This window comes from Zootoca vivipara, chromosome 3 (genome assembly GCF_963506605.1).
Source record: "Zootoca vivipara chromosome 3, rZooViv1.1, whole genome shotgun sequence".
Lineage (NCBI taxonomy): Eukaryota > Metazoa > Chordata > Lepidosauria > Squamata > Lacertidae > Zootoca > Zootoca vivipara.
Genome location: NC_083278.1, coordinates 2,501,638 through 2,522,345, shown reverse-complemented (window position 1 = coordinate 2,522,345; position 20,708 = coordinate 2,501,638). Strand labels below are relative to the sequence as shown.

The 20,708-nt window shown below is 40.8% G+C and overlaps 1 protein-coding gene across 12 annotated transcripts in view; it reads left to right on the top strand.

The window, feature by feature from the left end:
- WDPCP (WD repeat containing planar cell polarity effector) overlaps positions 1-20,708 on the top strand; it is a 215,590-nt gene that overhangs the window by 157,889 nt on the left and 36,993 nt on the right. For 2 of the 12 annotated variants that reach the window (XR_009557272.1, XR_009557274.1), the window contains one exon: positions 19,549-19,641. The exons of the other annotated variants lie outside the window; for them this stretch is intronic. The gene's annotated coding sequence lies outside the window, so the exon portion shown is untranslated. Of the gene's footprint in view, positions 1-19,548; positions 19,642-20,708 lie in introns of those variants that run through there. 12 annotated transcript variants of the gene reach the window in all.

Here is a 20,708-nt window from a genome sequence, read left to right as displayed (position 1 = left end):
GCGTGTTGCAAGAGGAATCTCCAACAGGTGACAGTAGAGGATGGTATCTGCGGCTCTAAAGCTTCAAGCCAATAGGAATTAATAAAACAAGTCAATAGCTCTAAGCTTCCTCTCCTAGGTGGATTTCAGCCACCAGTGTCTTAGCCCATGAAGTTCAGCAATCTCCTAATTGACACATTCTACAGGAATCAGTTCAGCTCTTCCATCTTCTTTCCTCCACAAATAACCACCCATTTCCTTAACTGTTCTGGGACTGCTGCTCTCCAGAGACCACTGATGGTCAGGGCAAACCAGCACTCTTGCTGAGTGACAAGGAGCTAGCTGGCAATGAAGCACAAGGGTCCCAAGCACCCTTCTGCTTGTTAATTTATTCCAATAGTTATAATAAAATGTAGAGTGCAGCTCTCTCCAACATGCAAAAGACGGTGGCATGCTGGGTTTGGAGACTGCATTTCTTGCTTTCACCACTTGGTGGACCATCTCCCTTGTTTTTTCACTTCATCCCTTCACAAACAAGAGCTTCCAAGAGCCACAAGTAATTTTGGAAAAATAAGAAAGCAAAGTCAGGCCTTTTTCTTGGCAAAGTATTGGCTCAACTTTGAACACAGACTGTATCATGGAAAAGTTTCAGAACCTGAAGAATTTCATGGCATTTTTTGCAAGGGTGGGACCCAGAAAGGTTAAGGTGCTTCCCCTTCTCCTGGCCTTGAAGAAAGTGGTCCTGACAGCAGGTGGCGGCCAAGTTCTCTTCCTTGATTAACTAAGCTGAAAACAAACTGTATAATTTTTCTCGGGTTGAATTGGGATGTTATCTTCTAGATCAATGCTGTTAAGATTCTGTGTCCATTTCTAAGCATAAGACAAAAGCTACTGGTGGCTGCCTTTTGCAACCTTGGCAACCTCATCCCTATATCCAGCAGATTATCTTTACAGCCATGCTGTCATGAGCAGTGATTGGCTATGCTCATGAAACAAGCTAATGGACCGTTCAATTTAGAAAAGGAAATGTGATTACAATATTCTTATTTGTATGCTGCCTGATTTTCTTTAGTCTTCATTTTATGAAAATAATTGTATCCTGACTTATCTATCACTCTCTGTTTAATTAAATGGTTCTCACAGCAAACTCCTCTAAATAGCTACTCAGAAGTAAGTCATATTAAGCTGAATGGGACCTCCTCCAGGTAAATGTTTTTAACAGATGTAGGGAACCTCTGATGTTGCACTACAACTCCCATCAGCCCCACCCAGCATTGCCAATGGACAGATGTGATGGGAATTATAGTTCAGCAACATCAGAAGGGCCACATGTTTCCCACACCTGGTGTAACAGGATTGCAGCCTCAGCAGCATACATTTTATGAAGTCATTCTGTGCTGTGTGATAGAGAAGGAGAAATACCTTTTTTAAGAAGGTTGTGTGTCACCCACAATTTTCATAAGCACTTGTAATGTAATGTATATACGGTGTGTGTGTATTCAGTCCCATTAATAAGTAACAGTTTTAATTGATCAAAATGTTTTCAATTAATTAACTGATGAATCAATTTACTTTGATAGCAAGAGTAATAAGAGGAGTATGCTTCTGAGCAAATAAAGGATTATATTTCCCTCATCACTGAGAAAGTACACATCAGGAAACAAAGGAAGGTTTGGGCTCCCACATTCTCTCTTATATGCATAGACCAGAGTGTCAGGAAGATAAATTTAAGTTGTTCTGTGAACTGTCCAGTTCTCCAATCATAATAAAGGTTAAATGTCTTCTACATTGGTTCTATCAATTGTTCTGTGGGCATTGTAACTGCATGGTACAAATGTCACTCAGCACAATTCTAGCATATCTTTCACCACTGTCTAAATAAATGTTCAACAAGAGAGACATAGCATTTAAAAGTATGAAAACAGACCCTTTACACTTTTGAAGTTACTGTCTTCTTGTTTGCTTAAACTTTCAATATGATTGGTATCAGGTTGGAGTTTGTGTATTTTTCTTCTTTAGCCAATTATTTTTATTGATTTTCCTAATTATTACAAATTGTTACTAAATAGTTCTCAATAAATCTCCAGTTGACATCACTCCATAATTCCAATAATATTTTCCATAAACTGCCCCTTTACAACCCTGCAAACAGCAAATAGATCAAATAAACCTCAGTTTTCGGGGTGGTTTCCCCTACTTGAAACTTCTCACATGTTCAAATCAAAGTTCTTTCCCTGATTAGTTGATTTATCACAGTTCTCTGTCTCCTCTGTCCGTTCTCACATTGCCCAAGGTCACATTTCTTCATCCTGATAGTAGAGTCAAGCAATAGTGTAAATTTAGCTCACAAAGAGATATGGCAGTTTGCAGAAAAAGCATTCTAGAAGCAACTGACGTAACCCAGCCATTAAAATCCAACACTGCAATGCCTTATAAACGTATCTTTTTTCCAGCGCCAACAAATGCGCCTATTGTGATATGTATTTCTCCATAATTCAGCCTCTTCATGGCTTCTATATTTTTCATTTCAGTAATGATTTCTGTGACCAAATATTAATAAAGTTTGCAGTACAAATGAAAACTGCACTGGTTTTTAAAATACCATACATGGTCTAGGACTGCAGTCACTGTATGGAAGCATTTTCCAGTCTTTCAATATATACTAATGGATCTTTTGTCCATCAATATTGCATGTGCATCAGAATCATGTGTGCATACCACCTTTTTAGATATGTCTCCTTTATACCTGTAATATCTTCCAGTTCTGGACCATCAGACCATTTTAAAAATACATTCACATCAGGGTTACATTCCGAGGCACCACATGTATTTGAAACACATTGAAAAAGCTTGCAAACATCCTGTTCTACCCTTTTAGTGACGTTTCAGTGACATCTTTATAGAATCATAGAGTTGGAAGAGACCACAAGGGCTATCCAGTCCTAACCCCTGCCAAGCAGGAAACAGCATCAAAGCATTCCTGACAGATGGCTGTCAAGCCTCCGCTTAAAGACATCCAAAGAAGGAGACTCCACCACACTCCTTGGCAGCAAATTCCACTGTCGAACAGCTCTTACTGTCAGGAAGTTCTTCCTAATGTTTAGGTGGAATCTTCTTTCTTGTAGCTTGAATCCATTGCTCCGTGTCCGCTTCTCTGGAGCAGCAGAAAATAACCTTTCACCCTCTTCCATATGACATCCTTTTATATATTTGAACATGGCTATCATATCACCCCTTAATCTTCTCTTCTCCAGCCTAAAAATACCCAGCTCCCTAAGCCGTTCCTCGTAAGGCATTGTTTCCAGGCCTTTGACCATTTTGGTTGCCCTCCTCTGGACACGTTCCAGCTTGTCAGTATCCTTCTTGAACTGTGGTGCCCAGAACTGGACACAGTACTCCAGGTGAGGTCTGACCAGAGCAGAATACAGTGGTACTATTACTTCCCTTGATCTAGATGCTATACTCCTATTGATGCAGCCCAGAATTGCATTGGCTTTTTTAGCTGCTGCATCACACTGTTGACTCATGTCAAGTTTGTGGTCTACCAAGACTGCTAGATCCTTTTTACATGTACTGCTCTCAAGCCAGGTGTCACCCATCCTGTATTTGTGCCTTTCATTTTTTTTTGTCCAAGTGTAGTACTTTACATTTTTCCCGTTAAAATTCATCTCATTTGCTTTGGCCCAGTTGTCTAATCTGTTAAGGTCATTTTGAAGTGTGATCCCGTCCTCTGGGGTATTAGTCACCCCTCCCAATTTGGTGTCATCTGCAAACTTGATCAGGATGCCCTCAAACCCATCATCCAAGTCATTTATAAAGATGTTGAATAAGACTGGGCCCAAGACAGAACCCTGTGGCATCCCACTAGTCACTTCTCTCCAGGATGAAGAGGAACCATTGATGAGCACCCTTTGGGTTCGGTGAGCCAGCCAGTTACAAATCCACTGAATGGTAGCATTGTCTAGCCCGCATTTTACCAGCTTCTTTACAAGAATATCATGGGGCACCTTGTCAAAGGCCTTGCTGAAATCAAGATAGGCTATATCCACAGCATTCCCTTCATCTACCAGGCTTGTAATTCTGTCAAAGAATGAGATCCAAGTAGTCTGACATGACCTATTTTTCATGCTGACTTTTAGTGATCACAGCGTTCCTTTCTAGGTGCTCACAGACCATTTGCTTAATGATCTGCTCTAGAATCTTTCCTGGTATTGATGTCAGACTGACTGGGCGATAATTGTTTGGGTCCTCTCTTTCCCCCTTTTTGAAAATAGGGACAACATTTGCCCTCCTCCAGTCTGCTGGGACTTCACCTGTTCCCCAGGAATTCTCAAAGATTACTGCCAGTGGTTCGGAAATCACCTCTGCCAGTTCTTTTAATACTCTTGGATGTACACTAGTTCATCTGGCCCTGGAGACTTGAATACATCTAAACTAGCTAAGTATTCTTGTACTACCTCCTTACTTGTTCGGAGCTATGTTTCCCCTGCTGAATCATCTGCTCCATATTCTTCAGGTCGGGCATTGTTTTCTTTTTTGGAGAATCATAGAATCATAGGGTTGGAAGAGACCACAAGGGCCATCCAGTCCAACCCCCTGCCAAGCAGGAAACACCATCAAAGCATTCTTGACATATGGATGTCAAGCCTCTGCTTAAAGACCTCCAAAGAAGGAGACTCCACCGCACTTCTTGGCAGCAATTTCCACTGTTGAACAGCTCTTACTGTCAGGAAGTTCTTCCTAATGTTTAGGTGGAATCTTCTTTCTTGTAGTTTGAATCCATTGCTCCATGTCCGCTTCTCTGGAGCAGCAGAAAACAACCTTTCTCCCTCCTCTATATGACATCCTTTTGAACATGGCTATCATATCACCCCTTAACCTTCTCTTCTCCAGGCTAAACATACCCAGCTCCCTCCGCCGTTTCTCATAAGGCATCATTTCCAGGCCTTTTAGCCCAGTCCTCCACTCATCTACTCAGAAGTAAAGCCCCTTTGAGTTCAATGGTGCTTGTTCCATGTAAGGGGGCACAGAACAGTGGCCTTAGAGTATCTTTCACTACATAGGAAATGTGAAAGAATCTTTGCAACTTCATGAAGAGTGTGCGACTGAACACATTTCAGCGTTTGCTTTGGTTTAATGTACCCAGTTATTTCAGTTTTTCACCATATAATTTCTCTGCTATACTGGTTTTTATATTTATAGCTGTTGCTTTAAGTTCCTCAAATATTTTTCTTATTTGGATATATCTGGAAACTTAAATTGTAGATTTAAGCACTGAGTTGAATGATATTGATTTTTTACCTCTCATAATGCCTAAATTTTTAACCTTACATTTATCTGGGAGTAAGTTGCTATTTAATTTAGTGGGGCAATCTATAGAGATGCATAGGATTACACTGAAAATATGCTTTGGAAATTATTCTGCTTGTGCATCTGAAACTACTTTCACATTATACGATAACAACAAGAAATTAGGATTTAATTTTATGTTTTATGTATAATTGATACTCCTTTTTGATAATGAAAACTCCCAATTGCTTTATAAAAATGCTATTAAAAATTCATTCTCTGATTAAATTTTTATTTTTCAAAAAAAATTGTCATCAGGAAGCAGTAAAGCTCAGTAAAAGTGTAAGCATTTCCATATTCATTTTAAAGGCCTTTGGCACTAGGCCTATAGAAAGTGATGTTAGGTATTGACTTGTCAGTGCAACAAAGCATTTAGACAAGAGATGGGCCGTAAGTGCATATCAGAAAACCTGTTTCAGTGTGTTTAATAGCCACACCCTCCTTGTAAATTATAAACTGTCAGTCACAGTTATTGAGAGGTGTTTAAAGCAAGTCACGTTCTCATACTCCAAACTCTTTTATGTCCAATGCCTTAAAGGTATATTTAGAAAGGGCATCTGTGTTGTCTTCCCTAATGTAGCATTTTTCTGGGTAACACTGAAATACAAGTCCTGTTTTGTTTAATGTGTACATTATTCAGTAAAACACAGTAGACACCATAAGGGTGGGCAAAATGTGCATGAATACTTATTTAAAATCACATTATCCACTTCTTAAAATTTCCCATTTTATACATTGGGTGAAAGCATAAAGCTGGCTTCCTTAAAACTATGGATTGTAAGTCGGGAGCCAGGATCAGAAAACATAGTGCCTCATGCCTTAAGAGTAATATAGGTACTGGTGCTAACCATCTTCCCTTGCTATCACTTCAGACCATGTTTTCAAACTCTGCTTTCCAAAGGAATCATGGAATCATTAACCCCGAATCACAGTTAATGCCAATGTGGACAGGCAAGGCAAACATTTTCTAGAGAAGGAACCTGCATCTCTGAGATTGGCTCCTGATTTGAAAACCAAGATTTTCAGGAATCATGTTATTACACCTGTGTCCTCTCCTTTGAACACCTTTTCCCCTGTACTTACTAAGAACTGGCCCACCACCGATAGTTGACAGGGTGACAGAGGAATTGGGAAATGTACAATTGCCATCTTTGTTTGCATGCTAAAATTACTTTGGGAAGCTAAATATCACAGGTGACGGAGACATCAAGGATGAGGGAGCAGAGGTCTTGGATTCAGCAATGAGATTCTCAATTACTTTAGTGAGGTTCAGTGGTGTGCAGAGGACCAGAGTACAGGGATTAAGAAATAAGTTGTAGGAGAGACTATTGAGAGTGGGGGGAAATGTTCTAGGAGTTTGGAAGAAACAAGTAATTGAGGAATAGTTGGGGATGGAGGATCACTCAAGAATATTTTTATTTTATTTTATTTTTTGGAATGGGGGAAAGGAGCCAGAGCAGAGTGATTGTGTGACTAAAAGGAAGAATAGTAGTGCAGGAAATGGCAACTAGGAGCTAGGAGGGGACAGGAACAAGAGGCATAGATAGGGATTGGGATAACTCACTATCAAGTGAAATGGGGAAAGCATTGGCAGAGGAGGCTGGAGAAGCTGGAGGGAGAAGTAGGGGAGGAATTGAGAGCAATCAGAAAGTATAGATTCTGTTTTATCGCTGAAGCAAAAGGCAAAGTCATGAGTGTACAGTGAGAACAGAAGTAGTGGGGCAGACCTTGGAGGGCATCAAAGGCAGGAATGATGCTATAGAGTATAGACATTCTTGGAATAGATCAGTGGAAATGGGTTTTACTTAGCCAGGTAGATAGCAGAAGAAAAAGTAGAAAGAGTGACTTTATAATGGATAAAATCACCCAACTCTTTGGTCTCTTGCCTCCAGAACTATGTAAGAGTATATGTTGTTGTTGTTGTTTAGTCATTTAGTCGTGTCCGACTCTTTGTGACCCCATGGACCAGAGCATGCCAGGCACTCCTGTCTTCCGCTGCCTCCTGCAGTTTGGTCAAACTCATGTTTGTAGCTTTGAGAACACTGTCCAACCATCTCATCCTCTGTTGTCCCCTTCTCCTTGCGCCCTCAACCTTTCCCAACATCAGGGTCTTTTCCAGGGAGTTTTCTCTTCTCATGAGGTGGCCAAAGTATTGGAGCCACAGCTTCACGATCTGTCCTTCCAGTGAGCACTCAGGGCTGATTTCCTTCAGAATGGATAGGTTTGATCTTCTTGCAGTCCATGGGACTCTCAAGAGTCTCCTCCAGCACCATAATTCAAAAGCATAAATCCTTCGGCGATCAATCTTCTTTATGGTCCAGCTCTCACTTCCATACATCACTACTGGGAAAACTATAGCTTTAACTATACGGACCTTTGTCGGCAAGGTGATGTCTCTGCTTTTTAAGATGCTGTCTAGGTTTGTCATTGCTTTTCTCCCAAGAAGCAGGCGTCTTTTAATTTCGTGACTGCTGTCACCATCTGCAGTGATCATGGAACCCAAGAAAGTAAAAATCTCTCACTGCCTCCATTTCTTCCCCTTCTATTTGCCAGGAGGTGATGGGACCAGTGGCCATGATCTTGGTTTTTTTGATGTTGAACTTCAGACCATATTTTGCGCTCTCCTCTTTCACCCTCATTAAAAGGTTCTTTAATTCCTCCTCACTTTCTGCCATCAAGGTTGTGTCATCAGCATATCTGAGGTTGTTGATATTTCTTCCGGCAATCTTAATTCCAGTTTCTGTATAAAGTACTGTATACAGAAAATCAAATGGCGGAAATAGCACATTACTCTCTCTTGATGTCAAAAGCCTCTTGATAGTATTGATTCCTTGTTTTTTACATGCCTGCTAAACAAATTGAAATTTGGATCTAAGTTCTTGCACCTCATTAAGCAACTATATTCTAAATCAAAGGCAATCATTTCAATCAATAGTTTTGATGCTCAGGCTATAGATGTGTCAAGGGGCACCTCACAGGGCTGCCCTCTTTTGCCCCTGTTGTTTGCATTGGTCATAGAGGTTTTAGCCATCCAACTACGCAATGACACTTCTATAGAGGGGATTAACATGTGGGATACACAAAGTGAATATGTTTGCAGATGACACCCTCTTATTTTGGGGAAATTCAGTAACAGCCCTTGAGCCACTTAAGCAACAGTTAGAAAAGTATGATGTGATGATTTGGAAAATGTATAAGCTGAAAATTCAATAAAAATTATATTAAAAAAGAAAAAGAAAAGAAAAGTACCACAGGGTAGCAGGAGTGCAAATCAACTATTCTAAATCCATGCTCCTTATTTAGATGACACTACAAGGGACTGGTTACTAGTTAACTCTCCATTTGCTATAGCGCATGGAAGATTTAAGTACTTACAGTAGGTATTAACGTCACTGCAACTGGGACGTAGAAGCTATAGAGGACTGAATAAAGAAATTCAAAAAGAACTTAGGAAATTGAAATATATCAGTTTTAGGTGGCTTGGGCGAATAGCCGTGGTCAAAATGTCAGTGTTACCTAAATTCTTATATTTTTTCATATTTGCCTATTCCCATCCTTCCTCTTCAGATAAAGAGATGGCAAAACAAAATCAATGCATTTGTGTCGGGGGCAAAAAATCTAGGATAGGCAATAAAACTCTCTACAGAAATAGAACAAAAGTAGGGATGGGAATGCCTAACTTAATGTTATACTGTGCTCCTATTCAAATCAAACCCTTGATCCCATTGCTCAGGGGAAGAACTTGGGTCCAACTCGAGACGGTCCCTCGAAAGGCCACCATTTCTTATCTTTGTCCTTGAAAGAGGTAAGGGACACAGACATTCCATTTACTAGGTCAGTACTGATGGTGTGGAGAACATGAAGCAAAACACCCTGACCCTTCACCACTTGTCCCATTCCTGGATCATCCAGCTTTCAAAGACACAGATAAATATCAACCATTCAAGGATTGGGAGGACGTAGGCATTTACACAATCCGTGACCTGCTTCCCAGAGGAACTGCAAGGTAAATTAAAAGGCACTCATACTACCTGGTTTCAGGTAGCTCGGGCTCATTCTTTTGCACTTAGTTTTGAGCACAGGGGAGAGGGCTTACACACACTTACCTTCTTTGAATCCTTATGCAGCAGACCAGCATATGATTGAAAGGTGCTGCTTCCCAAATATACAGCAATTTATTAGATCAAGAAGCGGGGAGTGCTGGAGGCTTTCAAATTATATGGAAATCAGATTTATGCCATCCAATTGAAGATCACAAATGGGAGGGTATCTGGACCACTTCCCTGCTCAAAACCATCTCTGCTTGCCTACAAGAGGCCTCATTAAAGGTCATCCTCTGATGGCACTGGACACAAATCAGGCTGGCAAAAATCAATCTCTCCCTTTCCCCTTTGTGTTGAAAGGACTGTGGAAAGCTTGGTTCATTTATTCATGATTGGTGGGAATACACTTATGTTCAAAACTTTTGGAAGAGAGTATTCTCCATTATATCCGCAATTACAGGCCAACCCCTTTCTCTACCTGCTGCCTTAGTCCAACTATCTTTGGACACCCTGCACCACAGCGAACTAGCAGGCTTCTTACAGATGATTAGCAAGAGCTCAGCAATGGAAGAACCAGACTGAAATACCCCTGAACATATGGGGAAATACAGCAATGTTTGAGCGTCTCACCAGACATAGGAGCAGGGCAGTCTCGAGCAGGTCGGGCGCCCTGGCACTGAGGGGCGGAGATCGCTCCGGCGCCCCCGCCCTCGCAGGGTGTAGCATGGTTTCCGCGCCGGAGCGCCCCGCCTACCGGCCCCCTTGTGCACCGCACCACCGGGAGTCTACCTAGAGCCGGCCCTGCATAGGAGGGCAATTAAAGGCATAACAAATAGAGACACCTTCCAAGAAATGTGGGCCCCGTTCTTTAACTATTAATTATCAAAATCAAGATATTGTACCAATTGCTCAATATTCTCCGTGGAGAGGTTGTATTAAGTAATATGAATGGATGTTGGATAAGTGTTTAAGTGTTTTTGTATTGGTTTTTTTTAAAATAATAATTGCAGAAATATACTGGGACTGGTAATTAGAGGAGTGAATATTTTGTTGGAAGATTTGGAAAGCTGAATTATTGTGAGGACAGTGATGATTTGAAGTTGGAGAGGGGACAGTACTTCCAAGAAAGCCATTTAATCAATCGGCTGTAAATTACAGGAGGAGTTAGAAGTAGAGAAAGTGGGCTGGGTGATTTTGTGCAATGTTAAAAGAAATGAGGTGATGGTCAGAGGAAATTCCATAGCAGAGGTCACAGAGCAGACAAGATCAAGAGAGTGCTCAAACCTGTGCGTGAAGGAGTCAGTCCAAAAGTGAAGATAGATTGAGAAGGTTAAAGAGAGGAGATGGGAACCAGCTGGGCCAGAGGGATTATCAAGATGAATGTTGACATCACCAAGAAGTAAAGTGGAGAAGAAAACGAGGCAGGATCAAATCTGATATGAAAATTGAGAAGAAGTAGAGTCAATGATAGACAAAGAGACAAATGGATAGGCTGGAAATGAAGTAGTTAGAGAGTTAGATGCCATAACATGCCATTCATCAGCTCCAAATAGACAATGTCTTTCGGTTTCACCCTGGGCTGGCTGGCAGACTGGTTATGTGCTAATGGTTCTGAGCTGGCCCCACCTCTTAGTTTAGTTGAGAAATAATGCTCAGTTGCTGGAGGGAGCAACAAGACAACTCAAGTTGTTTATTGTTCCAGGTATTCAAGATCATATTCTCATCCTATGTTTCTTACACAGAAGCCTGCTTCTCACATTCTGCTTATATTTTAAAAGTTTGCCTAGAATCTTTTCCTGATATGAAGTTCTACCTACAAATCCTGCTATTGCACTTTAATAAGGCTTTTACTGCATGAAGTTTCTTAGTGTGGAGCTTGGTCCCGAATTTCACTTTCTTTTCTCCCTGAACACACCTAAAAACATGTTACCTTTTTTGGGTGCTTTTAGGCAATCCACACTTGCACACCTTTCATCACCATCATTTTCTCTCACTTTAAAAATGGTTTCTTATGGACTTAGTGGGGGCAGAAGTGTTTGCATTCTGTCACATATTGTATATAATGGTACCTCTTGGTACACTTCTTGGCAAGGCGGTACTGTGCAAGATAGATACATTTAAAGGTTCAGTTTTGGCTACTTATTCCAGTGCTACATTTGACCAAATGCTTGTGTTGGTGCCAAAGAAGGGGACTGGTGCAAGCTGACGTTCCTGTCCCTTTTGCACCCTGCCTGTTTTGGGGATTGGAGGACCCCTGTGGAATACCAGTATCATGGGGGCTGAGGAGGAAGGGAGTTCCATAATGACCAGGGATAGATATTTTCTGTCAGCAGGTCTTCTGCAGGCTTTTTTATCTGTATACATCACAGAATGCGCTGTGTAATAAAAGGGCAATATATTACTGAGAGAAACCATGCTTTCTAAGCAGTGGTTATACTGTTCTACTGAAATGTTAAGTTCCAGTCTTATGACCATGAATTATCAAATTAATTTCCTCTGCATTGCTTAACTTCCTGGCTGCAGTGCGTTCACTTTAACAATCTGGTATTTTACTAACTGCTCCTCCAAATCTGAGTTTGTGAAGGACAGATCCAACAAAAAGCCTGGAGGGGCACAGGTGGGAAAATTGGTTCCACTGAAGTTCACCTGTGGGGTCTTTAGGTATCTTTCAGCCTGACCACATCCTAAGACCATCTCTAATGAGGCCTGTGTCACTGACAAGCTGGAGAATGTGAACACCTGTAGGTGTTAGATGTTAAAGCCCCAGTCATTTTTTAAGTAACAAGAAAGGGTGAGCATCTGGGTCAGATTTCAGTTACTTGTCAGTGAAATGTGTGCACTGGGCCATTAAAAATTTGGCCAGGCATATCTTGACAGTTCAGTCTTTCATTTTGCTCTCAGAAAACAGCCATAACTTGAAAATATTTAAGTTAAAAGCCACTTCATTAAGGAAAATTATGAACTTTATATATTTTTGAGGTCAACACAAGAAAGTGTCTCAACTGCCAGTTGTATCTACTGACTGTTTTCATTTAAAAAGTTGAAATTACAGAAGTAACAAACTTTAAAACAAGAGAATAACTTACCTGCTTGGCTGTGGAATGCAAATTTAAAAGGAACAGGATGTCAGTCTTAAATTTTATCTTTGTTTCACCTTGCTTAAATTAGACATATATAATTATTAGCTCTGAAGGTGTTAACATTCCTTTGGGGTGTTTTTTCCCTCCTTTGGGGAAAAAAAACCCCTGAGTACAGTTGAAGGAAAAGCCCTTTCCAATAACAGTATTTGTTCTTCCAACGCAACTTTTTAATATGCCCACTAATTCTATAGTATACAATGGGGAGCTAACCTTGGAAATCTTGTCAAAGATCAATGGACTTACTGAATTCCTAGACATGCCTCAGCCTCAGTTGTCCCAACATAAAATGCAAATAATAGAACTCTTAGGATTTTTGTGAGGCTGATGCAAGAAAATTATGCTGCCTAGGTGAGCAGGGATCCATTTTAAACAGGTTTATAGATGGAATTTGATAGTTCCAGTCCAACTGAACTTTAGCCACAATCCGACTGCCTCTTGCATTGTTTGTCCCCCTTTTGCACTCTGCAGCATAATTTTGTTAATGGTATATAAAGTATTATTTTACAGTTATGTGCATTGGTTTATCATGTATCTGGTTACTTTAGTAAACTTAAACTTATATACCCCTGGTTATGAGAGAGAGAGAGAGAGAGAGAGAGAGAGAGAGAGAGAGAGAGAGAGAGAGAGAGAGAGAGAGAGAGAGAGAATAGAGTGTGTGTAATGTATAATAATGCACATAGTATAAACTATTTGTTTCGTGGAACTGGTTTTTAAAAACTCACTTTTCAATAAGATCAAAAAACGAGGTGGGGATTAGAAAAAAAATCCATGTGGATAAGGTTGACATCAAGATTTCCAGAAAAGCCCACTGCTAGTGAAGAAGCACTTTGAAAAGGGACAGATATGAATAACTTTAACATATATGCCAATAAAGGTGTTGAAATTGAAATTGAATAACCTTAACACTGCTTTATACTTTGTGTTAATGTAGGGAATTTGGCTCTCACATAAATCATTCCAACAATGAAGAACTTCTTCAGAATTAGGCATAGAAACAGTCTTCTTGACAGTGTTGACCAAATTACAGAATTCCTTCCCCAGACTTTCTTTGCTATTTTTCAGGTGTCAGGCAAAATCTTTCCCATTCTCTTTCTCTTTCGATGATTTCTAATGGCATTGGAGACCCTTTCAATTGCCTTTTTAGACTGGTTATTTGGGTTTTTAATTGCTTGTTGTTTTATCTGATATTTTTTATTGTGGTTTTTCGCTGTTGGTTTTTCTTGTATTTTATGTTTTATTTGAAAGTGTGTATAAACCGCTCAACATTTCAAAATCTCATAAGTGGTGTAGTCTAAAACAAACAAACAATATATTATTAAAACCAAACCACAAACTAAAACCAATAAAGCAGATGTATAAAAACTTACAACAGTAAATAAAACAGAAATTCAGAGGACTCACAAAACAGGGTAAGGGAAAGCCTGGGCAAAAAGTTTTCACAAGATGTCAGTAGTGAACTTATTATTGTTGCCGCACAATGCTTAATGTATTATTTTACATTTTTAAGCTGCCTTGAGGCCATCTGGCATAAGGTGGGATAGAAAAGCTATCGGTTGAATCCAGATTTCCCATGTTTTCCCATGCTCACAAGGCAATCGCATGTGCGGGGCAGGGCGGTGGGAGTTAATTTTCACTTATTCCTCCTGCCACCTCATTTGCTCCTTAAAAAGCTGCTCCAGAGGGTTAAGCAATGCTCCAGAACAGTGTGGGAGGTGATGCATGGGAAAGACAGGACTGGATAAACCTGCACGCTGCAGATGCTCACTTCTGGGCAAATAATTGTGAAGAGCTGCTGTTGTCTTACTTCAGCAATCTGGCTGGAGAATTTCAAAAGCACCAATAAGAAAGAAGAAAGAAGATCTACAGAGTCTTTGCTTACTGTGGATATTCTTAAGCAGATGATGACAGACAAAACAGTCTTTTAATGGAAAAACAGAGGCTTTAGAGGGAAAAATAGATTTAAAAATTGACAAGATTAGAAGGAACAGTAAATCAAATTAAGAATGAAACTAAACTAGAGATGGTTGAAATGGAAAATGGGATCAGAAATGACATAGAGGATCTAGATGACAGAACTGGCAGGACTGAAAGATGATACCATGGCAAAACTAGAAGGAACATGTGATGAAATGGAAGAACTCACTATACTGTACAAGTATATGAAGAAATGAAGCATCTAAATGATAAAGCTGAGATTTTGGAAAACAAAAATGAAGTTATAATTTGAGAGATACCTGACATTGATGGAATTGAGAGAGAAAGAGTTGGAGTGATCCCAAGCTATTAAATCCATTACATTTTTGTGAAAAGAATGGAAGGAACATAAATGGAAAGTTAAAGAGATAGGGAAAAGCATAGTAAACACAACAGGCAGGGACGTAGGAAAGGGGGTGGAGGCGGTTCGCCCCGGGTGCCATCATGGAGGGGGGTGACAAATTATCAAGGAACAATTACTGCCCTACTAGAGCGGTTCATAAAAAAACTAGGGATTATATAGCTATATGTGAAATTTCATGCATATCAGTTAATCTCTTGACCCTCCTTCATGAAAATAGCTGTTTACTTGGCCGTTTTCCTATGTCGTGAAGGCTGAAATTTCAATTCAATGGAACAGGGTCAAGATATTAACTGTTATGCATGAAATTTCACATATAGCTATATAATCCCTAGTTTAGTAAGATAAGACCTTTGGAGCAGGCATTAATTTTTTTTAAGAAAAGTTTTGTATGAACTGCCCTACCCTCCGCTGAGGTTCCCGGGTCCTGGAAAGTCGGCCTATGTGAAGAAAATGAGACTAGGCTGATTAGATTAGATAATACCGAGCATGGTGAAATCACAATAAATAAAACACCTCCCCTTCAGTAGTTTCAAGCACTACTACAGGTTCCACTGCATTGTTTACTGTGACAGCACCTGAACTTTGGAACTCCCCGCCTATTGCAACAAAGCTTGTGCCTTTCCTATACTCTTTTCAGGCACCTGCTAAAAGCGTTCTTCTTTAGGCAAGCATACTAGATGCTTAGGAAGTTGAAGTAATTTTAATCTTAATATTTTAGCTTTTGTATGTGTCACAGACGTGGTAGCGGCTACTCTAGAGTAACGACTCCTCCAAGCGTTGTCTTTTCATGCTTTTATTTAGTGCTGATTATTTACTGTACAGAGCAGTACTATGTACATGTTGTCAGTTAGGGGTCAGAACCTCCGAATGGAGATTCACGCGTTTTCTTCCAACAAAGTAGTCTGGGCATACTGAATCTCCTCCCCCGTCATTTCCTGCGCAATTCCGGGGTCGGCGGGATCGGCCTTCTTCCCTTGCCTCCCACTTCCCTTCCCACACTGGACATGGGCTCCGCTACCTTGCCTGAGCCTCGGTCACCACTTCCTGAGTCGCCGCTGGAGATATCTCCCTCCCCACTAGCACTAGCGCTGGGCGACGAACTGGTGCTCAAGATGGGAGGGACCTGCCTGTAGCTTCTGTCCCTCACAGTATGTTTTAAAGTAGGTTTGTTAATTTTTCTTGATTTTACTGCTGTGGTTTTTTTAAATAAATTTTATTAAATAAATAAACATGAAATATAAATAAAATAACACAAGCCAAAACACAACCCGTCCGGTAGATTTAAGTATCTATCCATACTTGTTATCAGAGGTCCAGAATCCACATTCCTTTGTAAGAAAATATGAAATAATGTAAAACCATTTTTGCAGGCAAAAAAAAAATCAATTGGGGGGGGGGTTGACAATAAATTTTCCACACCGGGAACCACCTGACCTTGCTACGCCTCTGACAACAGGAAGTGGAAATTGAAGGTATAGAACTCAGTGCGGACTAATGGATATGGAATATTGTCTCAATGTATGTTCACAGCAGAGAGACTCTTATACACACAGAAAGGGAAAGATTTATCATGATTTAATATGGAGACATTATTGCTGAAATTGTTGGAGTCAAAGTTGATATGTTTAATTAGAGAAAATTTTCAATATTATTCATTTTTCAATATGGAAACCCCTTTTGGACTTTTTGTTTGAAATGGAAGATAAGCATGCAATATTTGGGTTTGAAGGTTGGAAAAATACTGATTTAAGAAAAGTGGAATAGTTGGATGTTGTCGTGGAGCGAATGTTTTGAATATTTTTTTTTTATGTAACTGGCAAACAGAGAATCGGAAGTGCTTTTTCTTTTCTTTCTTTTTCTCTATTTTTTCACTTCCTTATTTCCTTTTTTATCTTGTTTGTATCAAAAAAGCCTTAATTAAACTAAATGAACTAATATGCAGATGGTACACAACTGTACTTCTCCTTTTCATATAGTACAAAGAAGCTATTGATGTTTAGACTAGTGTTTGAAGACAGAAATGGGCTGACTGAAAACTAAAATTTGAACTTGGTCCGGACAAGGCAGAGGTGCACTTGGTCAGGAAGGAAATAGGGAATCAGACTGTTCTGGATGGGACAGTATTCCTCCTGAAGAGTCAGGTGTGCATTCTTGGGGTTCTCTTGGGTTCAGCATTATACAGGTGTTAGTTATGCCCAGGACTGCCAGTTTGCTTCCAGGCCATAGCTGCCAACTTCTGGATTGAAAAATCCGGGATCAGCAGTGGCGCGGCACCGGAAGTAACTTCTACGCATGTCCAGACATGCACAGAAGCGACTTCTGTTGCCGGGCTGCCTGTGTCTGCAAGTCTGGGCACCAGAAATCGCTTCTGTGCATGTCCAGACATGCGCAGACAGCCGGGAGCCAGGACATGGCTGCGGGCAGGAGCTGCATTCCAAATCCGGGGGGTTTACAGGATATAAATCCATTTGGGATAACAGCGGGAAACGGTAACTAAGTCACTTCTGGTGAACCAGAGCAGTGCACGGAAACACCATTTACCTTCCCTATTTATCTACTTGCATTTTGACATGCTTTCGAACTGCTAGGTTGGCAGGAGCTGGGACCGAGCAACGGGAGCTCACCCTGTCACGGGGATTTGAACCGCCGACCTTCTGATCAGCAAGCCCTGGGCTCAGTGGTTTAACCCACAGCACCACCCGTGTCCCACCCAGTTCCTTTACCCCCTGCAATAATCAGCATTATTAGAGTTCTGTCCAAAAAGAACACGCACAGATTTCTGATTCAAGAAAACCTCACAGCTGTAGTTTGTACCTCTTACAGTCTTGCAGTGTTTCTCTGCTTGCCCCAGTTGCCAGCTGCATTTTGCTGTCTTCTGTTTAACAGACAGAGAATTGCATCTGTCTGGCTTACTAGTAGTGCATTGGGATACATTGGTGATTCCTAAAGCACACACCAAAAAACCTTCACTTCTCATCTTACAGTTTATCTTTAGGAGGAGTTATATTTGTTGAATGTACAGTATTGAATCTTTCAAAGATCAGCAGGAAGAGTTGTGATTAAATGCTTGCTTCAGCATTTTAAAGGCGGCTTCTGTCCCTGTTGCCTAAGGAGGACATACGTTACAATTACTTTGTAAACATCAGATTGTGCAAAACTGGCTGTGCATGCCACGCAGAGTGCAAACACACATACAACATAGTAACATGGCTTATCTGCCAATTATCAACAAGTTTCTTTTTCATGCCAAAGAAACTGTTTAAATGCAAGAGCAGCTGCTACTTTGTAAATATTTTAATGGCTCCTGTTAAGTAGAGCTGTCAGTGCTGCAAACAACACGAAGAGAGCACCTTCATTCTTCCATGCCACTGCATGTCTTTGAACTCCATTTTATCCTAGAAAATGCTATGAAGATTTGAGTACTGAAAGTGTTCCTGGTTTGTGGGCACGGTGCCAGCACAAAGAAGGTGTATTTGCATCACTACATACTAAACTGAAAAGGGAAGGGAAGTCTCTTGTCTTCTCAGAAGGGCCTGCAGGTAAAATCACATGACCATTTGTAATGAGCTTCTTGTGGAAATAGGTGGCTGGTTCTTCCAGCCAGGCTGGGGATGATCAGACAAATTTAGGGAAAGCTTGTATGCATCCATTTTCAATGTATACTCCGTCATTCTGATAAATGACATGAAATGCCACCTCGATTTATTTGTCTTGACAACTATAACTTTCACAATCTTGGGTTGTAAATTTATTCTTTAAACTTCTCAGTTAAGAAAAATGACACAGCATTTGAATTTTGCCAGTCATCCCTGATTTAAAATAATCTGGAAAATCTAACCAGAATTTGAGCCAGTTCTAGATTAACCCAAAGCAATATTGTGCCTGTTTTGTGGGGTATGTAATTAAGATGTGACACTTTTACACATCTGCCATCATGTGAAATGTTATGGTTATAATATAGAAGCCTTTTAGGTTTTAACATTATAGCCTAGGCTATCTTAAAACAGCTCTGCAAATTATGTAGTAGTAGCAGTAGATGTTTGGTCTCATTCTAGAAACTTACTCTGCTGTGCTGTCGTGTGTTTTATTGTATTTTTATTGCATTTTACTGTTCTGTCTTGTAAAGTACTGAGAGATTTAGCTAAAGAATGGCTAATAAATAATAAGTAGCACTTCATATATAAAATATATTGTTATGTATTTGAGGTGGGGGGAAGTAGACTATATTCAGAGACCTTTCTAACCATGGATGCAGCAAGTGTTACTTATACAAGCCTGTTGGGAATTGGTGATGGACTACTAAAGGCATAGCTGCCAAGTCTCCCATATTCCCCGGGAAACCCACGTTTTTCCAGCCGTTCCCAGCTGGAAAAACTGATTTTTTTGTTTTTCCCCGGGTTACTTACTGGCCGGGGGAGGCTCCTTATGCGCATGTCTGGAGTCTCTGGACATGCGCAGAAGCGATTTCTGGCACGGTGGCCATTTTGGAACTGGGCGGAGCATGCTCAGAAGCGACTTTCGATGCTGCACTGCCCAGTTCCAAAATGGCCACAGCGCGACTTCCGGCGCAGCGGCCATTTTGGAACTGGGCAGAGCAGCATCGGAAATCGCTTCTGAGCATGCTCCGCCCAGTTCCAAAATGGTGGCAGCGCTACTTCCAGTCTGCTGATCCCTTATTTTTCTGGCATGAACTTGGCAGGTATGACTAAAGGAAACAAAGGAAGCGGATCTGTGTGAGACAGCAAATGAATGGGGCCTCCCTCAACTGGCTGGTAGTTGGAAAAAGACAAAGGTGAGAGTTGGGAGTTTACAGTGATGTGACCTAGAGGAAAAAATAGCAAGCTGGATAGTCAGAGCAATGTTTTGATATCTGTTTGAATCCAAGGCTGCAGTTATGGGAGAAGCAAGACCTTATTGGAGTGGTGATGCTGTGAACCCCTCCATTTTAGGCTCAGGTTGTATATATGTATGAATAAACCATGATAATATGACAGCAACAATTGCAGATAACAGGGCCAGTGTGGTGTAGTGGTTAATGGCAGTAGACTCATAATTTGGGGAACCGGGTTCGCGTCTCCGCTCCTCCACATGCAGCTGTGGGTGACCTTTCTCTGAAGTCTCTCAGCCCCACTCACCTCACAGAGTATTTGTTGTGGGGGAGGAAGGGAAAGGAGAATGTTAGCCGCTTTGAGACTCCTTCGGGTAGTGATAAAGTGGGATATCAAATCCAAACTCTTCTTCTCTCAAAATGAACCATTCACAGTGGGATCAGGTGTTAAACAGGGTTGTGTTATTGCCCCAACTCTATTCATTATTTTCATCTCCCTGAACCTACACATTGTTGAAGGAAAACTCCCCACTGGAGTAGAAATCATATATCGAACAGATAGAAAGCTCTTTAATCTGAGTAGGCTGAAAGCAAAGAGTAAGGTTACTGTAACTTCCATCATAGAGCTGATGACAACATAGTGTGTGCACACTCAGAGGATGACCTCAAAACCATCCTAAATCTCTCAGAAGCTTACAAAAAGCTTGGCCTATTGCTCAACATCCAAAAAACCAAAGTGCTGCACCAACAAACACAAAACAACCCCTCTGCAGCATCACAAATCCAACTCAATGGTATAACGTTCAAAAGTGTTGATCACTTCTCCTACCTGGGCAGTTATCTTTCCACAAGGGCCAACGTTGATGCTGAAATCCAGCATTACCTGAGTTCTGTGAGTGCAGCTTTCTCCTGATTGAAGTGCAGAGTGTTTGAGGACCAGGACATTTGCAGGGAAACTAAAATGCTTGTTTACATAGCTATTGTACTACCAACCTTACTGTATGCTTGTGAAACATGGACCACTTATAAAT